We start from the raw sequence: 13,719 nt of genomic DNA, 5'->3' as shown, positions 1-13,719 counted from the left end.
GAAAGTCCGACTACAATAGCCCCACCTTGCAAAAGTCGTAAGCTTCGGGATGTGTGTAAGTGTTCGCCGATAGGTTGGGGCTCCAGCGTGTTGAATTTTTGGTCATATGTTGTAGATATAAGCGTTTGGGTATAATTGCGAGAGTCTTCCGGTCCGCCATAGTTGTTATTGTCACGTGCTGTCAAATCCGCGCAGCCATTGGTAGATGATGGCGTCTTGTCAAACTACCTTGATAGGGAGGGGCGATACTCCCAATATTGGTGTGGATCTCATATCAAGTCATTACAGATTCATTTTTGCCAATACTGATACCGATACCATTGACTGAATTTACTGACTGAATGATACTAACAAATTAGTAAAAATATTCCTTTATATCACATCCAATTGTTGAGTGCTTTGTCATATTAGCTATGTGGGTATTCCCACATAAACAAATCTCTGTTGGCATGTCACAAAAAAAGAGATTTGTTCAATTCCTTTAGACAACACTTGTGATAAATGTAATTAAATAAGAATAAAGGGATGCCCTGCCGGTGCCTTGGATTTTGGGGTGCATAGAACCTTAGTACAAACTATATCAAGCATGACATAAATAAGATAAAGCACTATGGAACTGCAGACCTCCTTTGTTACCTGTGTGAATTCCAATTTGAGAGTGTGCAGTTTAATCGAAGGCGCTTTGAGTCTGTTCCAATCCTTTTGGGATGAATGCCATGTTGCTGTAGACAGCGTTGCAGCAAAGCTTTGACATTCTACTAGTTAACAGACAGCAGTAGAGACCTCTGGGCCGTGACACACATTGGCAGCCGTACAAACTGTCTCACATGGACAATATCCTCATCCCGCTACATCAAATGCCTGCACTGGGGTCTAACCCAGGGAGAATATATTGAGGAAAGAAGTGACAAATGTGATTTATTGTGTTGATGATGTTCCTTTTTGTCTGTTGGCGCCCAAACAAAAAATAAAACTGAGAATTCATCCAATAAAAAAAAAGAAAATCTAATGATTAATGTTGGGCATCATCATGACATTTTCACTGACTCATTTTTCAGAGCACATTGTTTTGTGCAGCTTCCAATGATTGTGTTGATAATGAAAAAGCATTCTGACAGACATATTGTGCCTGTGGAAACTATATCACAAAATGTACATTTTAGTTACTGTAGTGGCTATTTGTCCTACAAAAGAAACTTAACTTAAACTACAGTAAAGTCTCGTTATATCGATATCGGTTAAAACGAATTACTACTTATTACGATACTATTTTCATTTCCCGGCAAATTTCTAGTCTTTTATGATATAATTAGCTCCGTTAGTACGATACACGGTTATTATGATAATCCGGTTACTACGATGCCCTTTTCATCTCCCGCCAGCCAATTTGGTCTGCTTATATCGATACAAAAGCAGCTTAAATCAATCTTTGCTTAAGGATTTCAATACCAAAAAAGAACACGGCGAACGGCTGCTTCCAGTCAACTTTATTTTTCACACTTCCACCACCAGAGTGCAGCACACACAGCGGAAAACACCCGTCCCTCGCGCCTACCCCTCCGGGTGGCAACACCTTCCCTATCGATAGTTCCGGGGTGAATTATGTCCCGGTAACCGGTAATCACTACAGCGTAAGTTTATTTTTATTTACTGTAGTACAAAATGTATTGTAGTACAAAAGCATGCTAGATACGCAATCCATGAACTCAAGGAGAAAATTACATGCCATATCAAAGATCCGCCCACTTTTAATGCAGTTCGGTGCAGGATCGGATATATGGATAGTCCGGTTATATCGGTATTTTTTCTGACTCTCGAGAATATCGATATAACGAGACTTTACTGTATAATCAAAAGGCCAGTGATGCACCACGGGTTGTGTTTTACGCAGGCAAAAGAGTCATTGTCCATACAACCTTGTTCCGTTTCTTCTTATTTCTTTTATTACCAAGCAAGCAAACAAAAAAGGAACAAAGGCATTGCCTCCTGTTGCCTCTCTTGCTCTGGTACAAAAACCATTGGCCCACCCCGGTGCATGCTGGTCCTGTGAGCACTGCCTACATAAATAAATAGTGCCCATGGTGTTACCCAATGAAATAAACCCACAAATAAACTACTCATTAACCCCAAAAAAATACCATAAATAAACAAATAAATAACTAACAAGGAAATATTATCAAGTAATCCAAACAAAACAACAAAATCAACAGATATTAGAAACCTAGGAACACACTACTAAATAGCTCCTACAGTTACGTATAATTTGCCTTTTTAACGTATTTAACATAGTTAACGTTCATTCATTCATTCATTTTCTACTGCTTATGCTCACAAGGGTCGTGGGGGTGCTGGAGCCTATCCCAGCTGTCTTCGGGCGAGAGGCGGGGTACACCCTGGACTGTTGGCCAGCCAATCACAGGGCACATATAGACAAACAACCATTCACACTAACATAACGTATTTAACGTATCACATAAATCTACTACTATGTGTGTGATAAACAACTAAGTATACTTCAAAACTAACTTACAACTCTTATTTCCAAATGCCCACAAGGCATGCTGGGTAGTGTAGCTGCAACAATATAACAATGTAATAATAAAAATAAAAATCAAAAAGTTTCAAAAAGTTGGAAAAAAAGGAATTTGGAAATGCCCGGTGTGTCGGATCAAGAGGCCTGCCCAAGCTGATGCGTCTAGTCCAGGGGTGGGCAAACTACGGCCCGGGGGCCACATCCGGCCCGCCAAGTGTTTGAATACGGCCCGCCTGTTCTTTCCAAAGTATTTCATTTAAAGTCAACATACAAGCTGGCATCATGGCTTGAGCCGACATTTTCATGGTTTGGCGGTTTTATCAATTTCGTTATTTAATGCGGTCTGTTGTTTACAAAGTGAAAAAAGGGACACAAGCACATAATAATAATAATATTAAATAATAAATGTATTCTTATTATTATAAATTTATAACGCACTTTACATCAAATAAATGATCTCAAAGTGCACATATAGCAGATTGCATAACACTTTTACAGGTACAATAATTTCGTTATTTGATGCGGTCTGTTGTTTACAAAGTGCTCCTGAAAAAAGGGACACAGGCACATAATAATAATAATAATAATATAAAATAATAATAACAAATAATATAAAATAATACTAAATTTATTCTTCTTATTAGAAATTTACATAATAGTAATAATAATATAAAATAACAAATAATATCAAATAATAATAATTTATTCTTCTTATTATAAATTTATAACGCACTTTACATCAAATAAATTATCTTAAAGTGCACATATAGCAGATTGCATAACACTTAATGCGGTCTGTTGTTTACAAAGTGCTCCTGAAAAAGGGACATGGGCATATAATAATAATAATAATACAAATAATAATAATAACAAATAATAATATAAATAATTATCAATTTATTGTTATGAATTTATAACGCCCTTTACATCAAATAAATGATCTCAAAGTGCACATATAGCAGATTGCATGACACTTTTACAGATTTAATTATTTCGTTATTTGATGTGGTCTGTTAAAAAAGGGACACAAGCATATAATAATAATAATACAAATAATAATAATAACCAATAATAATAATATAAATAATAATACATTTATTATTATAAATTTATAACGCACTTTACATGAAATAAATGATCTCAAAGTGCCCATAAAGCAGATTGCATGACACTTTTACAGATACAATAATTCCAGCTGGACTGTTATGTGTAAAATATCGAGTGTGGTCCCCCCGTCAATTTTGTTAAATCAATGCAGCCCGCCAGTCAAAAAGTTTGCCCACCCCTGGTCTAGTCATTATTATTATCATTAATTATTATTATTATGCATTAAAACAGGTATACGGAACATTCATTGTTCCGTCCCATTAAGAATGGTTGAAAAACTAACTTGATAAAATAATAATGTTAATTGTTTTTAATGGCCGTCCCTTGTGCTGACTCAGCACAATGTCCAATGAAGAGTGACTGGGAGTCAATCTGCACACTGATAATGATGTAGGCTCCTGCTCATCACGCTTGTACGCATCTTGCAGCACCATTTAATGAGAGCAGATAGTGGCTAATTAAAGTCACTTAGGAGGAGACACTTGAAACCAAGTGTGAAGCCTGAGGGATGTTGCAATATCTACACCTTTTTTAGATTGCCGAACAAAAGATATTTAATTCATCTCAAACCTAAGGCATTTTACCAGTACCAAATGCACACTAATATTATTTATGCATATTTCATCGCAATTCATTAACCTTTCTCCCGGAAAAAAGACAAATCAATAGAGCATTTGAAATGACAACACAGTCATTATAAAACGCACCGCTATCAGCTCACAAAGGAACATTCTTACGGAAACAATGGTAAATGTCAGAGTTGTTTTTTCGATTAAGACTATTTGCTGAAGTTACCATGTTTTGGCAGCTTAATATTGCTCTTTTTTCCAGCCATATGGGATCTCATTAATAAACAGTGCATCCGGAAAGTATTCATAGCGCTCCAGGGATGCGTGTCCTTCTGGAAGGGTCTCCTCTCTCCACATAGGCGTGCTTCTCAAATGGACCTCACTGCTAGGAGACCCGAATTCAATCCCACCCTCTTTAAAAAATGCATATTTCAGCACATTTTATGTATTGTTTTGCCCAAATTGGGCATTCGGATGCATTCAAAGATGTACGTACAATAGTTCCACGAGACACACAAGCACCAGTTTTGATCCCTGGTCTCACAACACGACAATACACGAACACCGGAACGTATTGACAGTGTTTTGCCTACTATATTGGGCATTACCATTGTAAAGGTGACTATGGAGGTGCTACTTTATGTGTAGAGAGCTCTAAATTGTATTTAAATCTTTTTTATATGCTCTAACTATCCCGCAATAAAGAGGGATTGTCTGTTATTTCCAGTGATTTCCAGATAATATGCCCATAGTGCGGCGCAGTGGTTAGCACTAGGAGACCCGAGTTCGATTCCACCCTCGGCCATCTCTGTGTGGAGTTTGCATGTTCTCCCCGTGCATGCGTGGGTTTTCTCCAGGTACTCCGGTTTCTTCCCACATTCCAAAAACATGCTAGGTTAATTGGCGACTCCAAATTGTCCATAGGTATGAATGTGAGTGTGAATGGTTGTTTGTCTATATGTGCCCTGTGGTTGGCTGGCGACCAGTCCAGGGTTTACCCCGCCTCTCGCCTAAAGACAGCTGGGATAGGCTCCAGCACCCCTTGCGACCCTTGTGAGGATAAGCGGTAGAAAATGAATGAATGAACGCTATAGCTGTTAATTGCCATCAAGTCAGGGCACAGTGTTCCAACCATAACAGGGGTTCTCATGTGCGTCATAACTGTGTGTCTGTTCATGGAATTGGCCACATTTCCAAAAGAGCACCAATTGACTTTTGATTGGTATTAGTCAAAACTAGATAATGCGGCTTGTTATGTTCTCTTAGCCGCCACAATTCCTCCTCAGGGACCTCTTGCCTGACATAATAGTCTCAGTTTTACAGGGAGCAGTGATAACATTTGAAGCAAAGCAGATGTGATTAAAATCTCTTTTAGTACTGCGTGGTGCCCTGCAGACAACATGCAGAGGGAGTGCGATTGCCATCTTCCAAGGTGTCAGATTATTGCTGTTGTTGCAATTAATCATTGTTGGCCGAACCAGTGCAGACGGAGGGTATAGAGTCTAATTGTGGTTACGTATGTCGGTAAACACAACACTCGCTCGGTAAACACAACACTCGCTTATTCAGCAGAGCATGAAAATATGTGAAAAAACACACTGGCTTTTCCTCTCTATGGAAGGACAGCACTGGCAAGAATCTTCCAGATCATGCACAGCTCCGCCCCCTTTCAATGTTACTGGCATGACAAGGGGATCCCATCATGATCTGGGCTTTTTCCTTCAGGTTGTGCAGGGGCGTAAAATGGCATCTGTGATGCCTTCATGTCCTCGTCTGTGTGGTAATAACTGGGTTTTTCAACAGGACTACACATCCTGTTCCATGTTCCCCTGATCTAAATTCAATTCAGAACATTTGCGGATGGATGGCAAGCGAAGTTCCCGACAATGGATGCCCTCCATGAAGCCATCTTCACCACCTGGAGCAACATTCCGACTGATTTTCCCGCTAATGTTATGTCCCACTCTGACAAACAAGCAACAGTATATCTGGCACTCATCAAAGCTCATTGTCAGGCAGCCTTTGTATTGTCCAAGCTCTCAATAATTCATTCAGTAGGTTAACTAATTCCTCTTCAACTCCCTGCCATCCCTCCACTTTTGCGCTTGTTTAAATATAAATTATACTCCTGGAAAAAACAAGCACATTTATTTCCAATCCTTGATGATCTCAACACACACACCTAATTTACTGACTTTTTTTCTGCGAAATGCTTAATTTAAAACAAGGTTGCATTGGTGTTTACATAAAATCCGAGGTCTTGATTCGAGCCTTTTTTAATGCATATTGGAGTTTCCTGTCAAGGCCAACAGGCAGAAGGGTGTCTGGAATGAATTGTGCAAATTCATGCACAGCAACAGATTGAATCCTAGATTGAAGCAGACGGAATCTTGTCAAAGCGTTGTAAATCAGTTCAATCTGATATATTCTGCCCTACTTCCCATGTACATAACACTGGGAAATCAATTTCCAAGTCAAACTATCATTTTGAAGTGTTTCCTTTATTTCTTTAGAAATGTGCATTTAAAAAAGTAACCAAACAAAAAATACATATACAGTAGAGATGCATGGAAAGTGTATAGAAATAAATCCACTACTTGTTCCCCTTGTGTGTCATACTGAAAGTGGGATTAGGGTTGGGTATTGTTTACATAGAAACTGATACTGTTGCTTGTGAACCCCTGACATGGAACCTCAGTTTTTGTATGATTCAGTTTTTTCCAAAAATGTCTTGGTTTTTGTACGGCTAAACATTATGTTGGATCCCTCTCCTAACTAGGAATTCAAACAAAGCTTCTACACATTGATGACCCAGTCTCTGTAAAGAACGGATAGTGGTTCTTTTAGAGTTGGGACACTATAGACAGATCATAGTTTTCATCGTGTGTCCAACTCCATGTCTGTCTCCTTTCTTCTGGAGCAGGATCTATCGAGCACGATGCTCCCAGTGCTGCCATTGTGGTAGTTCAGGTGATGAGGTGTTCAAGCGCATACTAGAATCAGCTTTCAGTCTGTTTCCTGTGTTTTTTGATGACGGCTGCAAAATAACCCGCAGTAAAGTTGCAATTTCATACTGCTGTGGAGCTTTGTGGAGTCACTGCAGTATATCATAAAGAACTGTTTCATGCACGTGTGCGATAGGTGGATTCAAAACAGAAGTCGGAGAAGGGTCGTCCATGTGGATGTCTCCTCCACTCCTCCCACACCGCTTTTTGCAGACGGGTTATCAGTAGAGGTAAGAGTAGTGCTAAATAATTGAAATTGAAATTGAAATTGAAATTGAAATTGACATTGACATTGAAATTTCAATTTCAATTTCAATTTCAATTTCAATTTCAATTTCAATTTCAATTTCAATTTTTTAGCACTACTCTTACCACTACTGAAAAAGTAAAAAAATGTTAAATTTAAATTTAAATTTACATTTTTAAATTTACATTTTTAAATTTAAATTTAAATTTAAATTTACATTTTTAAATTTAAATTTAAATTTAAATTTACATTTTTAAATTTAAATTTAAATTTTCAATCTTACCTCTACTGAAAAAGTAAAAAAAAAATTAAATTAAAAAATTTAAATTTAAATTTAAATTTAAATTTTTTAATTTAATTTTTTTTTTACTTTTTCAGTAGAGGTAAGATTGAAAATTAAAATTAAAATTAAAATTAAAATTAAAATTAAAATTAAAATTAAAATTAAAATTAAAATTAAAATTAAAATTAAAATTAAAATTAAAATTAAATTAAATTAAATTAAATTAAATTAAATTAAATTAAATTAAATTGATTTAAAATTAAAATTAAAATTAAAATTAAAATTAAAATTAAAATTAAAATTAAAATTAAAATTAAAATTAAAATTAAAATTAAAATTAAAATTAAAATTAAAATTAAAATTAAAATTAAAATTAAAATTAAAATTAAAATTTTCACATATGCCATTGGTCTACATTTAAAGTTATTTGGGGGTGTCCGTGGTTTTCAGTTTTCATAAGATTTGGTTTTAGACAGACCCTTTGGAACTGATTAGTCACAAAAACCGATGTTCCATAGAGACAAACAAGCATTCACACGTAACTCAGTGAAAACCTTTTACAGGTAACGTCCATGTCTTTAGAGACAAGTGGAGAAATGACCAACCAGATCCAGCAGATGGACCTACAGGACTGTTGTAGACTAATGTAGCGTTTGAGAGTTGTAATGGAAGACTGGAAAATAGATGTAGGAGAGTCTGGAAAAGCTATTTGGTATTTATGACACGAGTGAGGAGACAGCTCCACACTACAGGTGGAGGTGGAAGACACACACGGGAGGCTGTGACAACTCTATACACTTGACATGTCGGAGAACAGCACGTCATCTGCTACACATGATCCCCTCGGCATCCGCTCACGCAGTCAGGCAGCTATAGCATGTCTCTTTTACTGATCCCTCGGGATCTCTGGTCTTTGTTTGGTCTTCATTTTAACCAGTTATTGCTATTCTGGCAGGTAAAACCCCAACTGAATCTAAAAAGTGCTTCATATGTTCTCGCAAATCATTGGTTGTGTTTCAATTCACACACTTCTATTACATTATTAGTTTTTTTTTAAAATGCATATTTCAGCACACTTTATGTATTGTGTTGCCCAAATTGGGTATTCGGATGCATTCAAAGATGTACAATGGTTCCACGAGACACACAAGCACCAGTTTTGATCCCTGGAACATCATTTGTTGCAGGTTCGAATGGTCTCACAACACGACAATACACGAACACCGGAACGTATTGACAGCGTTTTGCCTACTATATTGGGCGTTACCATTGTAAAGGTGACTATGGAGGTGCTACTTTATGTGTAGAGAGCTCTAAATTGTATTTAAACCGTTTTTATATGCTCTAACTAGCAGACTATACCGCAATAAAGAGGGATTATTGTCTGTTATTTCCAGCGATTTCCAGATAATATGCTCATAATGCGGCGCAGTGGTTAACGCTAGGAGACATGAGTTCGATTCCACCCTCGGCCATCTCTGTGTGGAGTTTGCATGTTCTCCGGTTTCCTCCCATATTCCAAAAACATGCTAGGTTAATTGGTGACTCCAAATTGTCCATAGGTATGAATGTGAGTGTGAATGGTTGTTTGTCTATATGTGCCCTGTGATTGGCTGGACACCAGTCCAGGGTGTACCCTGCCTCTCGCCCGAAGACAGCTGGGATAGGCTCCAGCATATCCGTGACCCTTGTGAGGATAAGTGTGGGAAAATGAATGAATGAATGCCCATAGTGATGAAATAAGAGCAAATCTGATTGGATGCTTCTTCAGTGCCCTCATCATTAGGTTCCTCTTCAGGAGTGTCCAGTTGAACTAGTCCAGGGTGTACCCCACCTCTCATCGAAAAAAGTCATCTGGGCCAAATGAGAAATATGATGGCTTCATGTCTCTGTAAAGTTGAATGGAAATTGATTGTGTGTTTTTTGTGTAGTTCTGCTTACAAACCAACAAACAGCAATCAAAACAATGCCACTCATCTGCAGGTTTCTGCATTCGGTGGGTGTAATAACCTGAAATTTGTAATCACTTCTTTTTCAAGCATGAAATGCATGAGCGCATGGAACGGGAGTGTCAGCATTTACGGTCAAAGATGCGTCGTTATCACGTCGAGGCAGCAATGTAAGCAAGGACTCAAGAAGTCATCTTGCAAGCACGAATGTTAGGTTTTACGCCAGCTGACACGTTTTCATGTCACGGATTTTAAGGAGATTAAATAATTCATACAGCACATAATCTTGCATTTTGATAAACATTTATTTAAATAGCACATTCTGCAGAATTTCTTCAGTGCGACACTGCCACAAGGCTTCCCTTTTTGTTGTTGTTTTTTTTTTTTGTTGGCCTCTTTCTCCTCTCATCCCCTCTCCCAGCTGTCTCCCTTCAACACCTCACCACTTTCCCATGAAAAGCTGTTTTATTTTCCCGCTCTGTGTGTGTGCGTCAGCTTCTCTTTTCCCTGCATTTGCTTTGCTTTTCTGCTTCTTAGCCTTTTCAATAAACAGTCAAAACAGGCAAAAGAGCAATGACAGCTTTCTTGTCATTTGCCATTGAAAGAAGACTTTTCAATTTTGTCTAAATACGTAAATGACTGATGTGTTTTTATTTTTTTTTTAGATATTGCAATATTGTGATGTAGATGAGAAAAATTCAAGTTTCTTTTTATATGTTAATAAATGGGATATTTTCCTAGTTTTTGCATGCTCATATCCCACTTTAATGGTCCTTGAACGCACCATCAAACCTCCTCCCACACAGATAGACTGCTGTATTTTTCCAGTTTTTCTTTCACTTCATATTAGTCGTATGTGTGAATGCATAAAAGTGAGTTTTCGGTGTTATTGAGTGCTAATATGCATGTTAGGTGACCAACCTCAGGTTGATTCATGCTAACACTGATAGCACAAACAGAGACGGTATAATCAGGGGCGTCACTCGGTTCTGAGGACAGGGGGGGCTTAGCCCCCTGGAGATGCACACGATATGAATGAATGTAGTAGACATTCGAAAAAATAAATTAAAATTTAAAAAAATCCAAAAAACAATTAAGGAACAAGAACCAGGATATAACTTTCCCACTTATGGACAGATTTAGTAGAGATACTCAATTGTTTTAGGCCACCATTAAATGTACACAAGTACACACAATCTACACTGCAAAACCGCTGCTCAAGCTCTGCAACCATTCTGTCCAGTGGACAGTGATCAATTATATAATAATCAATATTATATTATTAATTAGCCTATTATTATTACTATCATCATTATTCTTCTTCTGATTATTACTACTAGTAGTAGTAGTAGTAGTAATAGGCTAGTATTAGCCTGCTTATTGGCTTGCTTATTAGCCTGCTTTTGCCCTATTATATGAAATCTGTTAGAGATTTTTTTTGTGAAAAAAATCAATAAAAAAATTAAAAAAATCTATAACAAATATCAAATTATTTATGGGGGCTTAAGAACATTTTACAAATAGGCCTAATGACGCCACTGGGTATAATCTCTATAAAAAAAAATCCAGGCTGATACTAGTGGATGGTGGGTCTGTATTCATTTTTGTGTTGAAAAAGGGGCGTTGTCTTATATTTGGGGTCTTGAGATGTATACGTGCAAACCAGCAGGTGGTGCCAAATGACTTCTCCCCAAGGGAGGCAGGGTTTTCCGCGTTCTGTCTTTTGGCAGATAGACAGATAAAGCCCAATAAACACATATTCCTTAATAGATGCCCAACATCTCTGCTGTTTAGTAAACAAACACCCCCAATAGTCCATATAAACACCAAGTAGATATTTCAGTGTAATCCATACAGATACTAAACAGTAACCCTTGCAGGTGTTCACTTTTTTTAATACACAGATTCTCACAAAGAAATGTCACAAAGCAAGAGCTCCAGTGATTCTGTCAGTTCTTGGAACAGTACCCATGCATGGACAGGGTGCACAAAGGAAGAGCACAATTCCACACCGTTCCCCACCGGTATAAGGCCAACATGAGAGGCCACTTGATAAAAGGTTTGAATATTTTTGGACTCCGATTCTCCCCACTGTCTGAGATCACAAAAGGCTGTAATCTGTTGGCACTGCTCAGCGTCCATCTGTGAGCATCGTGCCTGGATGTGGAATGACGCACCGGTCAAAAATGTGGTTGTCTCCTGGATTCAGGATCCTTGCTTATTGATGACTTTAACAGCTGTTTGGATTTTGATAAAGTGGAGAAGCAAAAGAGTCAAGACGAGTCGATACAGAAAATGGGATGATGACTATGATGGGCTTGGAGGTCAGGTTAGTCGTAGTTAGCAACCCTTTTCTGCTGGCCTATCACTTATACTTAAATGCTCATATTTATTGCAGAAAATTGTCGATAATCTTCATTTGATAGCGTGTTTCCTGGCTGCACCGTCCTATCAGATTTCAGCTTCCATGTGTTGCCATATGGATGTAATCTGCCCAAGGCCTTCAGAATCAGAGAGTGCTGGCCCATGTCTTGTCAACACGAGATTGGTTGATGCCTGAAAGACTATGCCAGTGCTATGCCGCTTATCCTCACTAGGGTCTAAGACAGGTGTGGGCAAACTATGGCCTGGGGGCCACATGCGACACACCAAGCGTTAGAATCAACTTTTAACATACAAACTGGCAACATGACTTGCAAGTCGGATGTCGTATTTAGTAAATAAAAAAACAACAAATCTGTAAAATTAAATGACATAGTTTGATGTGGTCTGATGTTTCAAGTGCTGCTGAAAACAGAGACTTTTACAGATAAAATTAATAATAATACATTTTATTTGTATGGTGCTTTTCAATATATTTAAAGATGCTTTACAGTCAAGAAAAAGAGTTGAGTAAAATAAAAAGTAAAAGTTTGACAAATAATTCAAGGAAAATTATAAGCATAAAATAGCATAATTTTATTATCTCAATGCGGCAGTCAAAATATTTGCCCACCCCTGGTCTAAGGTACACTGGGGAATCAAACCTAGGTCTTCCCGATCTCCTGACTGTGTGGCCAACATACTAAACACTGGTCCACCGTGCTTATTTTATTACATTTTTTAATGCTTCCAACATGGTATTATATAAATATTAATTCTTAAGTTTGGAGTTGTTTAGCGCCATTGTACAGTAAAGTCTCGTTATATCGATATCGGTTAAAACGAATTACTACTTATTACGATACTATCTTCATTTCCCGGCAAATTTCTAGTCTTTTATGATATAATTAGCTCCGTTAGTACGATACCCGGTTATTATGATAATCCGGTTACTAGGATGCCCTTTTCATCTCCCGCCAGCCAATTTGGTCTGCTTATATCGATACAAAAGCAGCTTAAATCAATCTTTGCTTAAGGATTTCAATACCAAAAAAGAACACGGCGAACGGCTGCTTCCAGTCAACTTTATTTTTCACACTTCCACCACCAGAGTGCAGCACACACAGCGGAAAACACCCGTCCCTCGCGCCTACCCCTCCGGGTGGCAACACCTTCCCTATCGATAGTTCCGGGGTGAATTATGTCCCGGTAACCGGTAATCACTACAGCGTAAGTTTATTTTTATTTACTGTAGTACAAAATGTATTGTAGTACAAAAGCATGCTAGATACGCAATCCATGAACTCAAGGAGAAAATTACATGCCATATCAAAGATCCGCCCACTTTTAATGCAGGATCGGATATATGGATAGTCCGGTTATATCGGTATTTTTTCCGACTCCTGAGAATATCGATATAACGAGACTTTACTGTATTTGAAAAACTAAAAAAAAACGGTAACACAGAAACATTTACTGACAGGCGCCCTTGCAGGACGTCCCGCTGGGTAGTCACATCTCGAGAGGCCACAAAGAATAGCGGCTGTCTTTAAAGTTTATTATCCTGAAAATCTATATACTTATCTATGAACGTTATTGGCATATTATGCAATAAAAGGGTTTCTATTTCCTCACTTTATCCATGTTCATGTTCAGAAATGTTAG

General features: G+C 37.8%; 1 protein-coding gene across 1 annotated transcript in view; it reads left to right on the top strand.

Annotated features, from left to right (window-relative positions):
* The window catches only part of LOC131109428 (dynein axonemal intermediate chain 2-like), a 38,530-nt gene that overhangs the window by 6,077 nt on the left and 18,734 nt on the right, over positions 1-13,719 (top strand). The window lies entirely within an intron of this gene.

Source organism: Doryrhamphus excisus, linkage group LG10, assembly GCF_037039965.1.
Source record: "Doryrhamphus excisus strain RoL-2023G ecotype Guam linkage group LG10, RoL_Dexc_Guam_v1.1, whole genome shotgun sequence".
In the NCBI taxonomy this organism is placed as follows: Eukaryota; Metazoa; Chordata; class Actinopteri; order Syngnathiformes; family Syngnathidae; genus Doryrhamphus; species Doryrhamphus excisus.
Note: the sequence above shows the minus strand (reverse complement) of the source record. Positions and strands in the feature narration are given on the sequence as shown.